Raw genomic sequence first — 13,997 nt, forward strand, 5'->3', positions numbered from 1 at the left:
CAATTTCCGGGAACGGAACGAAATTTTAGCCCAGGCCAAGTCAGGTACCAAAGGGTTTTTTGGTAAACGGATGGGTAGCATTAGGGGCAGTAAGGGCGGGTTAGACCTTAGGTAAGGGTAATGTTCAGGGGAAGATAGGAATTTTAAGGGTGCAAGGCAGGGGACGTATTAAGGGGTATTATTAAGGGTTTTAATGTTTGGGGAAGGGTAATGCTAAAGGGTAGTCAGTCGTTTTTAGGGTTCAAGGCTGTGTAGTGTTTAAGAGTAGTATGGGGAAGATTTCGATTTAAGGGAGGCATAGTGAAAAGGGGTAATAGGTCTGCTTTTAGGACTCAGGGACCTCAACAGGTAGTAATGCATTTTTAGGGTTCTTTGAAGAGTAGGATTCCATTGTTTCTTGAAAAAACGAATATAGCAGAAAACTGATGTGGCTCCAAAATGGACACAATGCGGGTGCTCAGGTGTGAAGGGGTTCTTATGGGCTCTCAGGGGGCCCCTGGAGCAGCAGCACCACCATGGACCAGGATATGGCCAACAACAAAGAGGGGGTGCTTTATAAATCACCTCAGCTTTGGGCTCACATGTGCGTCCAAAGCCAATGCCCTGCAGTGAAGAGAAGAGGTTGCACTTGATCAGAAATAGTGATGAAAAGATTTAATCTGATATGCTTTTCTTTTCCTTTACTCTTGGCAATTATCTACCAATCTACTAGTATTGTAGGCCTGTGCCCTTTCTTTTGCAAATGTCTATATTTCTGTCTAAATAATTTTTCACTCAAGAAAATTCAAGAAACGATAGGCAATGAGTCCATCTTGTTCTGGAAATAAAGCATTTTCCTACCTATGTGAAACACTGTTATTGTCTTAAACAAGGGCCATTATGGTAGCCTGGCTCAGCACTCACGAAAAAAGTCAAGGGGTTGCAGACATCATATATTATATATGAATTATATACAAGAAGGTGGTCTCTAAAGTTTTGCTTATACTGTCGCATTTCTTTAACTGAAGGTCATAAAGGTCGCTATGTCTATCTTCTTTCAGTTATTATGACAAATGGTTTAGGACATATTGTAGGAAATATTCTTCAAGAAGTGACTGTTTGCATTAATATTCTTACCATTTAAATGTGTGTTATGGATTATGTTTTTGCTATCTTTTGTGTCCACCAGAGAGAACTAACTCCTTTTGATAATACAGGGCAATTCTTTCACAACCTCACAACGAAAGAACACCAGATAATATTGTTTAAACGACACACCAACAATAATAATGAACCACACCTTGGCAAACAACACTATAGAGGATATATTCCACTTGCCCTCCAATGTGATTTCCTCATTGCCTTCTCCTAGGGCAACCCTGATTGGGAAATGTTGGTCCCTTAGTTCTATTATTAAGTGGCCACAATGCATATCTACTTTGAATCAAAGCACTGTACAATTTACAGCTCTGTTGCTTCGTTTTTAGAAATAACTCTACTTTGAAAAGCCACCACTTTTAAATATTATTTTGGTGAGGGAGGGTGTGTTATTTAACAATATTTATGAAATTGTCCACTTTGTCTTCCAAAAATGTCTTATAAATATATTTCCAAGAATCCATTTATGTTTGTGAAAAATTAGCCCTCCACGATTTATGTGACAGTCTCAGACTCCCAGAAGTGTCCTGGAATATTTTGAGCTACATTCTGAAAGTCAGTTGCATATGTTACTGACAGTTGCAGACAGGATTTGCAAGTTCAAATCGATTTTACTGACTGACACACACAATATGAATGTAACCATGTAGGATAAGTTCACTATCAAGGGATTTTCCATCTTCGCACAACTCCTCACTATGGAAACACTAACTTAAGGTTGTAAACACCTAGAAATGCACTTGGGGCAGATTTAGAAGCCCCTTGCGCCATTTTTGCGTCACTTGTAACATGGGAAAAGTGACGCAAAAGTGGCGCAAGGGGCTTGTAAATCTGCCCCTTGGTTTGTATGGTCTATGCATTTAGAGGCTTACAGTGTATTCTACAGAGTAGTGGTCGTTGGCCAGCTTCCGAAAATGACTGATGCACCACATACCAACCATGCAGTTTCTACACCCAGTTTAGGCTCTTGTTACAAGATTCCTGTCTACTCTTCAAGAAGGTCCTGGGATAAGAATGAACAATTCTAGCCAGTATCTCCGCATGAGTTAACAGGGGTAACAAGTTATTTCCCAAGGCGGGGGAATAACATGCTTACCCAGAAATACTGGTTCAAATTCTGTATGTCCTTCCACCCTCTAGAAAATAATTAGCTAAAATTGTTGTACACCCTTAGGGCCCCATTACGAGTGTGGCGGTGCAGCGCCAGGTCTGCCCTGCCACTGCACCACAAAACCTGTGGTGAGGCTGCCCGCTAGATTACGAGCTATTCTTGTGTCTGGTGGGCTTTTTTTCCTACGGTCTCAGGGAGATTCCCTGAAAATGGGCACCGCAATGGGAACACCAAAACAGTTCCTGCGCAGCACGGGCTGGAACGTCCATGTTGTGCAGAAAGTGGGGTGCATTCTCACAAGGGGGCATATGTTATGCCCCCCTGTTATGCCCCCCTCTGTGCATCTACATATGGAGGAGACATAGGGGAATTTCTCTCAGCCATGGTGTACGTGGAGTAAGAACCTCCATGAAACTGCCAGCGGGGAGGAAACTCATAATATGCTTGCCGGGACAGTGGCAGTCCCACCAAGCATATTTCTGCCTCCTGAAAGCCGTAACACAACCAAGGAATGGCGGTATTCTGCCGGCTGCAGCAGGACTGCAGCAGTTCGAATGCCCAACTCATAATCGGGCGGTTAGGAAACTGCCACGCCCCCTTGAGTCTGGCCGTACATGGCCAGACTCATATTCGGGCTCTTAATGTCAAAGTTAGAATAACAAGAGTGCCATTGTATTGAGATAAGTATTATTCTTGGTAAGTATATACTTTTTCTATTGCAAACAAAAATATTGAAGTTTTAAATATCTAAAACTTCAATATTCTTATATGATGATATCATTTTAAAGTGTTTCTTATTAATGTATTCCAAATGTTAAATATTGTAGCGGATTAGGGTGTGTAGTGTTGTATATATCCCTTTCTAGTTGGGTTTTTTAGTTAATTCATATTTTTAGTTTTAAATTTGTTTTGATAATCATTTTAACATTTAAAAATGGCATTGTATTTTTTGCTCAGGTTTTTGGGATTTGGAGGGATTTTTACAAGAGTACTATATTAAATTGTGTTTTTAAGAGTTGGTCATTATTTTGGAATTCGGATGAGAGATTGATTAAATTACACTTTTAAACATTTTCAAATATTTTGTGGAATCCTAAAATGTAAATATGTAACTATGTTATTTATTGTTCAGTTTTTCTTTCATTTTGTAGGGCTTTGTGTAAGCATTTTATCAACTTAAAATTTTTCTTTACATTTTTAAAAGTGGCTTATTCGAATTTTAAACTAATTTTAATTAAAAAAAAAATATTTATATATTTTTTTCTTTATTTGTTGACTTTTAAAGGGTTTCTTTGTAGTGTACTCAAGTGCATTATTAAACAATCACAATTTTTATTTGAAATTTTAGATTGTATATATGTTGTTTTTTTCTTTAAAGTTTGAAATGTGAGTGTTGCACAGGTTTAATAATTATTTTTAGGGCACAGGTATTGGTATCAAACTGGGTTACTGATTAGTGTTTAGGGTGCTGGGTCGATGTTGTACAAGGCTTTGTATGTGTGTGAAAGGAGAATGAAGAGTGTCTGTTTGTGGATGGGAGCCAGTGGAGGTCTTTGAGGTGCACGATGATGTGGGTGCACTGAAGAAATCGGACTCTGAGTCTGGAAGGTGAGTTCTCTATGATCTATGTGTGCTGCCATAGTCCAATTTGCTGGCGAATAGGGCCTGTGTGTTGTTTTTGCAGGTGTTAGAAATAAACCACTTGAAAATCTTCTTGAGCATTTTGAGTGTCTGTAAAAAGAGACAAAGAATTTGTACGCTTGCCCAGTCATAGCGAGCTGGTTTTTTTACTACTCTGCTGAGGTTTTCTATTGGTGATTGTACTGGGTGTGGGTCTGAGATCAGCAGGCCACCAAGTGGAGTTCCATAGTGAGATATCTTTGCTGAAGATGGTTACTTCAATATTGTCTGTATTAAGCTTGAGGCAGTTGTTTTTCATACATCTGGCAAGTTCAGATATGCAGGTAGAGTATTTGTTCCAGGTGTTCGATGTTTTTTTGAAAAGAATGAACTAGGTGTTGTCTGCACAGGATATAACGTTGATTCCGAGGGCAGAAATGATGTTGATGAGGGAGACCATGTAGGTTCTGAACACCTTGGGACTGAGTGAGGATCCTTGTGGTACTCTGCAGGTAAGTTTGGTGGCTGATGAGGTGAAAGGAGCCAGCCTGATTGACTAGGTGAAAAGAGTAGATCTATCGGAGAAGTGGTCCATGAATGCCAGCAATATATAGGTACTGAATGAGGATGGGGCAGGAGACTGTATAGAAAGTGGTGGATAAATCCAAAATGATGCGATTTGTTGTTTAGGCTTCAAGAATTTATATTGCACACTGTTTTATGGATTAGCATTTAGGGCACTGGGGTGGGTGGAGCACCAGGTTAATCTTACTTATGTTCTTAGGGTGTGAGGGTATTGCAATAATTTACTGTCTACTTTTTAGGGCACAGGAATGGGTACCAGTTTACTGATTCATTTTTAGGATGCAAGGATTAGTGTTGCACTGGGTTACTGATTTATTTTCTGTTTGAGGTATTATTCTCCCATTGGCTATGAGGTTTCTTGCTTAAATATTTTAATTTATTAAAATAAAATTTTAATAACGGTATATTCGAAATAAATTATTTTACTGATTCAAATAAAATTGTGATTATATTTATATATAGACACTTTTTCAATTTAGTTATAAATACCATATGTATGGTAGTATATGTATCTGTATTTAAAAATAACAATGTTATTTTTATGTAAATATAAAAATCTATAGAACAAATATATTATTACATTATTTTCATTATATAAGATATTTCTATAAATACTGTGTACATTTCTGAACCTTACAGAATGTTTTTAAAATAACTTAAGTGTTTTAAAATATATATTTTTTATGTCTATATTTTTGTTTTCAACATTTTGGTTATTTTGTTATGTTAATTTGAAAACTCCAAATGATTAATATCAGCCAGTGCTAGCCAGTGCAGTTGTGTGCAGGTGGGTGGGTGCCAGACCAAGCAGCTGCCTGCAGTCTGCACTGCTGATTTCTAGACTCCATGTATAGTTTATCCAGTTTCCAGACTCAATAATTTTGGGCACAGAGAAACCTAAAAACTTCTAGTTCTCAAGATAACATCCGGGTTACTCTCAATGAGGGCTGTGGAGATGGTGAACATGCACGGTTTCCAACGGCAGAACCTCAACAGATTCCACTTGACATGAAAACTTGTTTTCCACAAAGCTTTCAGTAGAAAATTAAAGTGACCTAGCAATCTTTAGGAAAGGCTGAACATCATTGGATTACTCTGCCAGAGACTGGCATACATGGCATGACAGTTTTAGACAGGGAAATCAATTGATGAAGACAGTTGCTGCACATTAGGACCATTTTAACTTTTCTAAAACAGATTCCTGTTTATGGGTTTTGTTTAAGAAGAAAAAAACATATTTAGCAATTAAAACAAATATGGTGCCCACTCAGTGTTTGTTTCTTCCTCAAGCAATACAAGCATAGTGATCTCCACCACATAGGTGGATGTCTCTAATTATGGTGGGTAGGATGGTGCTTTGCAGGCAGAGATAAAGGCCTCCACCTACCAGGCAGTCTGGGTTGCCACCCAGCATACTACAAATGGCCCTTTTGCTCCATTCAAATGCTGAAGTAAATGTGAAGTAAGTAAGCAGGTAGGTAAGTAGGTTCAAAGACACTTCAACATTAGCTTTATGCAAATTTGAACAAGTACTTGAATATTGGTGGAAAGTGGTTCATTACTGGTTATAAGTAGGGACCTACCACTAGTAATAAGGCCACAGGCCCAATAAATCGTTAAGTCAGGTTTCAATAAATGTTTCCCTTGCTTAATCCTTGGTAGCTGATAACGACAGGCAGGCTTAATTTAGGAGACAAGTGTGTAAAGCATTTAAAAACACCAATACATTATATGAGTAGGAAATAGCTCACAATATAAATCCTACACCAATTTATAAAACTATGAAATATTTGTATGATTAAAATGACACCAGAACAACAACAATCCAATGTAGTGAACCAGAGATGTGATGTTTTAAACATTAAAAGTTAATGCTTAGAAGCAAATAGCGCTCAAAGGGTAATAAAAAAGTCATGCTGGACCAGTACAAAGTCAAAAGTTCTAGCTGCTCGCAAGGTAAAGTTTTTACACTTATTTCCAGCAGTATTCTTTTGGGGGTTCAAAGTGTCCACCATACCAGTCCAGGGGTCTAGAGTCTTTGAGATGGTCCTTGGGATGTTGGGACTACAATCCCTAAAATGCACCTGGCCAAATCCATAAAAGTCCACTCGACACACTCCAGGCTGGGCACTTCTTTGTGAAAATGGTGCAGGTGAGCTCTGGAAACATGATTTTTTTCCTGTACTCCAATCCTTAATCCTTGTGAAGCATGAAAGTCCATAGGGCTGTAGTTCCAGATTGTGCAGCAGGTGCAGTCCTTCGGATTGCAATCCTTAGGGTGCAGATCAGCGTTCCAGCAGGGCAGTCCTTCTTCTCCCTGATGTTTCAGTCAGGGTATCTCCTGTACCTCATTTATACCTGTTGCTTTCAGGGAAGCCCACCTCAATCCTTTTGAAACAAGGCAAGGTTCTCAGGTCTACAGTTCCAAAGTGTGACGCAGATGCAGCCCTTACGAGTGCAGTAATCTTTGGGTGCAGACTAGGGGTTACATCAGGGCAGTTTTTCATCTCTTGATTTTTCCAGGTAGGCATCTGAGTTGCTCGGCAACTCTCCCATATTTATTCACAGTCCCTGGGTATCAAGAATGCGGGCACCTCTGATGAATGGGATGCAGGATACCACAATCATGTATGACCTCTTCCTTGAAAGTGTGGCATATTCTTGTCCCAGAAAGCACTATAATTCCAAAATCCAAAATTGAGAAATCTTCTCCTGAAGGGATAGATCTGGCTAAGCCAACCCTCTGATGTGGCTAAGATTCTATAACACACCCCTTCCATCCCCTTCTCTAATCTAATTACTAGGGCTCCTGTCTGGCTGGGGGTGCCAGATGCAGGGATGGGCCTCTGCCCTTCCAAGCTTTTATTCAATCTTTGGAGGCCGGTTTGGCTATTCCACCCCCATCCTGCCTTGTGTTCGGCAGCTTGCAGTTCTCTTTTCACAGGAAATCCTTGGTCTCTAGTCAGGCTACTTCACACAATATTAAGACAGCTTGGCTCAGCCTGGCAGAGGCTGACCAATCAAGAGAGGGCAGCTGGAAGGCTTTATTTTGGCTTACAGAAATACAAGTTCTATAACTTCTTTTGTGTGATAGTTATAATCAATGTAACAGTGGTAAGTTGCTGGATTCATTCTAACTATCATTTTGATACCTTTGAAGTATCTTTTTAGCTCCTTCCTCTCTATAGTTCCACTTTAATAATGTATTCCCATGTTAGCCTATAGAAACAATGTGATACAATGGGTAAGGATGAAATTGCCAGTTTTTCCCTCACCTGGGCATATAAAACATATTGTATTATGTCCATGCTTCTAGTTACAAGACACCATATGCCTGTGGCACCTGGGGAGACCTAGGGGTGACTTACATGAAAACATATAAGATAGTTTGAGACTTTCAAAGTATCTTTAATTGCAAAGTTGAATGATCATATAATTTAAGTTTAAAAGCAGCCTGAAAGTCAGGGCTGGCTTTTAAAATGACAGCAGGCACCATAGTAGTGCACATTTCAGTGCATTAAATATACTGGGCCTCTAAAACTACATGCCCTATCATATACTATGGAGTTACAGGTAGGATATAAGAACCAATTGTAATTATACTTATTTACCATGTACGTTTAATCAGAGCACAGACCCTGGGTCTTGTTAGTAGAGCCCAGGGTAAAGATCTGAGTCAGAAAACCAGCATCTAGTAGTCAAAATGGGGACAAAAGTGGGGGGACACTGCAAACAGGTCCTGGTTTATCACACCTACATATACATCAGCAGCACTGTTTAAATGTCAACGATTGTTGCAGGTTTCCAGGTGGCTTTAGTGAACTTTAAATAAGTGAGCAACTAATTACAACTTTGGCATTACCAAATGTGAGTACAATAATGGGATTTTACTCAGAATGAAGATAGAAATGAATGTTGCTCTTTAAATCCCATATTCTTCCCACTGACCATAAAACTTTGACAGAAGAAAGAATACCTGCATCATGTCAGAAATTATCTTCTTGAGTACCAAGGCCCAGCTCTCTGGCACTCCCCTATCCATGGCTGAAACCTTTTTTGACATTTGAACAAGTTAATGCTTACATATTCATATTGCTTTCTACAATAGTTATCCAGGTTAAATGTATTTCCTTTTGTTCTGATTTTAAGAGTACCCAGAATAGTGATTTAGCCTAGAGAGGCTTGAGAATATAAAAAATAAATGATAAACCAGTTTTGCAACATATATTTTTTTGCACTTCGTTTAACAATTGTGTCAACAAAAGGTTTGCTTTGCTAAGATTGCCTTCCACCCAGATTTCAGAACCAGCCAGAGGGAAATAATCTGCATATATTTAGCAGTTTTCTAAATGGTAATAAATGCTTCCTATACCTATTCACAATTAGTGGGGGAAACTAGTGTGAAACCCATGGATGAACCCTAAAAGCTACAATTTCTAAAAACTTGTCAAATTCATAATTTAACAAGAGATCATTTCAGGAGGTGGCTCACATTTTACCAAAGAAATAAATTGCTGAAATAGGCAAAAATAGTAACGTTTAGTGGGAGAAATAAGAAATCTACAACAGGGTTTTAAGGTCTTCATCTGTAGGTTGTTACAGTAAAGGACACACTTCATTTGCTACAATTTCCACTACAAGCTTCTGCTTGTAAATATATGTGTTTGTAGGTAGTCCAACAACCTGTGATACCCAGAGTCATCCATTGAGCCATTGCTTACATAGATTTGTTATTGTGTACCAACTATGTATCACTCCAAAATTAAAAAATCCAATCAAATAATGTTTGTGTTGACTGAAAGCTATCCATTTCTGATTTGTGTTCAAGAATCTATATTCAGGTATATGGGATATTGATACCACACTGAGTCTTTTTTATCTCATAGTACAAGGTGATTCTAGTGCTTTTTAGGAAAACTGATTTTGTGGACATTGACTTACAGTCGTAAGCCAAAAATATACAGACATTTAATATATAATTAAAATTCTCTTGCTATACTGTATTCCCATCTGTTGATATCCATTCCCTCCATTTAATAAGTTTCAAGATTTCTGGTTGATAAGATGACACATAATCCATGCTGTTGATGGTGAGAGTTGGATACTATTGGACAAATAGAGTTCCTATTTATGTTAGCTTGAGAGCTTGTCTGATGAACTCTCTAGGATGCCGAAGGTGCATTATTATGGGAAGCAATGAGAGAGACACACCATCACCTCTCTGCCTTCAGGCTTCTGAGATTTCTCTTAAAAACGTATATTATCTATTTCATCTTGAACTAGTTCAAGCCATCATTCTATAGAAGCCCAAAAGGATTTAAGATGAAAGTTGGACTTTACCTCTCTCAAAACTTTAGGTTATTGTTCTTATTATTGGTGATGAAGGATTTGTGGGGAATTTTCTTATCGGAGACTTTAAAGCAACAGCAGACATGGCATTGTCTATTGGTGTGTCAAGCTTAAGGTTTCTGGGTAAGCTTCAGAGAAGAATGGTGGTATCCCAGGTATATTACGCAGCATGGGTATCCAGGTATAGGTATGCAGGAGGATGGAAATGCAAGGCTTTGCCCTCCAAAAGTTCAATAGCAGATATAGGTGCTAGAACTAAACATCTGCCTGTGAGCCGGTAGAGGCCAGCTCTGAATCTTCTGTTATAACTGTGAAAAAGTTGGCCATGCCACAGGCTGATATGCATACTGGCACAATTATACACACATAGAAGTCTGTTGATGTGTGTCAACAGTAACAGCCCTAGATTGGGATTCTTGTAATGATCTGTTGGTATCATTTTTCAGGGGCAGTAGTATCACATCTGCAATAAATGTCACGCATTAGCTTTCAATGGAGTGGTGGGATAACATGTCTGCTTATAATTATGATGAGAAGCTAAGACTCAGGGAGAAAACGATGATGTATCAACAAACGTCCATCAAGTGCCAGCCTGGATTCACAACCGCACCACACTTAGAGGGATTAGACTCACATAAAGCAATGTCCCTCTATAATTATCCAATATTTAAGGCCAGTGGTGAAGGTAATTGTGCAAACAACAAATTATAGTTTACAGTAATGATGGTCTAGTTGAGGGAGTATATTTAAGCATGCCCCTATCACATTTAGAAACAATTGCCTTCAGTGAGAGTGATCAGGCAGCTGAGGACATTAGGATAAAGAGCTGCCAAGGATTGAAGAATTTATCATGTGCACACATTTAAGATTGTTAGGAACAATATCTGGGATCACACCACCCAATTCATGATAATAGCCCTATTTATTCCACCAGAATCCACAACCACAGACCTTGGGATTCAAATAGGTTCATTAGCTCACATACAAGCAGTGCACTGTCTCCACTTAGCTCACTGGAGTTCTCTGACAAGGTCTGGGTGTGATGGAGGGATAAGTGAAGCAGGAGCACAGGGCTTGCTCTTAAACACCTGATAGCCTTTCAGACCTGTAGGACCATACAATTGTTCTGGTTCTATATATTGTCTTTATTCATGTGACTGCACTTCCAGAATAACTTGATATATTGTATATCACAGGAGTTTCCAGACCTGGGTTGTTTGTGTTCCGGTTCAAAGAGGACATGGTCTGCCAGTTCGGGCAGAACTGTTCCCGTGAGGAGCAGAGTCATGACTGATTTCCATATGGCTAGGTCCAAACTGAGATGGCGTGTTGAGAAAAAAAACAATGGGTTGTGATGCTACTCAAAAGGATTTCGAGTGGTTTAACAAATTGCAAGCAGTCCTCTCATCGCCTTTTGTGTGTTACCTTCATCTATACATGTTCCTTTGGTTCATTGGTAACCTGGCCTCAATACTAAGCCTGGGCAAAGCACTACGCTACGCTCGCGTAGTTTGCGAAGTTTGTGCTACTTCGCACTACACGAATTGCACGTAGCACAGTGCAAACACGTGTAGCATAATGTTGCGTAGTGCAGCGGTCATGTTTTGCTTGCTCGCAGTCCTCAACGTCAAGTTGACGACCGCGAGCAAGCAAAATGACATCCCGGCGAGACTTTTTCCTCATTCGCGATCATACAACATCAAGTTGGCGATCGCAAGCGTGGAAAATAAACCTCCCGGCGAGATTGTCAATGCGAGGAGGTCAGGTTTCTCATTGCGAGGGGTCGCGTATGCTCGTGACCGCTCGCGATGAGAAACTACCAGTCCGCGTTGAGAAAAATCTACTCGAGCAGCAGAAAACTACAGCTCGCACTGTGCAAGATGCCGTTTTCAATGATTGCACAGTGCTGGTTGCTTGTCCGCACTGTGCAATCATTGAAAACAACATCTTGCACAGTGCGAACAGGGTGCAGTTCGCGAAGTGCTACGCGTAGCTCGCGTAGTGCAAAGTGCACTTTGCGTAGCTTCGCGTAGTGCTACTTCGCGAACTACGCCCAGGGTTGCTTAATACATCATCAATGTCATTGATTTACTTTGATTGGAACCTGAACAGTTATCCACCTCCCTGAACCATCAATATCATATTTAATTAGCTGCTAGTATCCTAGCCTTCAAATTATTAGTAATCCCTTTATGGGCAGATGAAGCATACAGGAATATCAACTCTTGTATCCAATTGCACTTTTGTTTCAATTTCAACACACTTCCTTATTTTTAGTTAAGTGAGTTTAACCCAATCTTCCCTATTAGTGGGGGGGGGGGCACAATGCTCAAAAGACACCAGGGATTTTTATATGTATGAAAAATAAAAATGCTGCAGTCTACCCAGGTAAAGGGCTTTAGCCCCCTGCCAAAAGCTCCAACAGTCTATGAACTTATGCTAGACATGATACAGACACATTTGCAATATAGTGCAAATATGTGTGTGGACCTTCCATCCTGCTTGTGCACCAGAGCTAGTGAGAGAGTAAGACATTCCCATATCTTAGTAGAATTGGTGCTGTCCTCCTCTCTTGCCAAATAGAGTGCAACAACCTTGGTTGCTGTTCTGTATTGTGTGAGTGTTTACTGTTTAGTAAATCTACCCATGTGTCCCAAGGAACAATGAGCAACATGGAATGTGCATAGCGGTGGATAAATGGCTCCGGGCCTTGCATCTGTCAACTCATTTAATGCAATATTTTTCTCTTCTTTCCAAAATGTTGTGCTTCAACATCAGCCCCTCTCCATATGAGATATCCTGTATTACGGTAACTTCAGGCCTCTATATGAATTGCACTATGCTTTTTTTGTTGCAATTTGTAGATTGGGATAAATATGATAAATGTTTGTGTTATCAGTGTAGGATGGGTAGAGGGGTTATATGGTCATAAAAGGACACATTTGAATTATTGCCTTACATTTTATACCTTGAATCGCACATTTTGTATACCCTGCCATGTGGTGTCCGAAATTATCATTTCTACATATTAATACTGGTGATACATTTTTTTACTAACTTGGTGTGTGCGGACCCTTAACCATCGCCTACGGGTGAGAAGAGTCTTCATAGGCAAAGGATCGACCAGGCCATACTGCAGGCAACTCATTTGGACCCAAAGTAGTCATGCAACTTTGCCCACAGTCTGGGGTCAAGGTAGATTATATGTGCCACACAGCTCTTATTCAAGAGGCATATGCATCCTTATCTGTAAGTCACTGGAGTATAATCTTCTTACACTTTGGGGCCTTTACTGTAGTGGGCAAAATGACAAGCCAAACAAGTTACTATAGGTACCTCTTCATCACGAGAATTGTGGAAAGGCTAAGGGGTAGGAGGTTTGTGCATTGATTCTGTAACTTTCCCTCACAGACATGTGAGTGAAATCCATAATTATAGCCTAAGTTTGATGTTTGCCTAGGAATGCTGGTAAGCAAATATAGTTGAACCCAAGCAAGTTACTCCACTCTCAGGTCCCCCAGGTCTCTAGTTTTAAGAAGTGTTTGGGTTTGATAGGTTTTCCTGGGTGCTCGCTGAGCCTAGGCCTAAATACGGCAGCAATTTAAATCGCCAGATTGAGCAAATTAATTACATTTCTTTGTTACTTTCAGTGGCCTTTTCTGTTGTGAGGGATGGGCCAAGCCTTGCATGTGGGGTTCTCTATAGAGGGAATTGTAATCAATTGAATTTCAATCTTTTTTTGGCATCCAAATATTTTGCAAACTGCCTTTTGAATGACAATATATTATTGGAAACCCCAAATTTAGAGTTGTACAAATAAACAATATGGCAAAACTCATATTTGGGCACATTTAAAAAATATTCATATATCATTCATTCATTCGATTTTACCATATGAATAGATATACACAATAAAAAATCATTATACGTTGTGGCTCAATTGTCCGCTCTTGGTACTGCATGCTTTTGCACAACCAGCAATCACATTGCATCTCCCAGTCTGGTGGATGTGATTGTATATTTTTTTTATGTTTCAAGTTTTTCCTTCTCATTTTGATTATATTTTGAATACAAAAATTATTTTTGTTGGCTAAAGCATGAGATTTATTTACAAAATGACCCATTGCTGAATTCTGGCCTTCATTAGGATTTCAGTGGTCCCACTGACATCATTGATAGCCTCCCAACCCCCACA

This window comes from Triturus cristatus, chromosome 5_2 (genome assembly GCF_964204655.1).
Source record: "Triturus cristatus chromosome 5_2, aTriCri1.1, whole genome shotgun sequence".
Classification (NCBI taxonomy): Eukaryota; Metazoa; Chordata; class Amphibia; order Caudata; family Salamandridae; genus Triturus; species Triturus cristatus.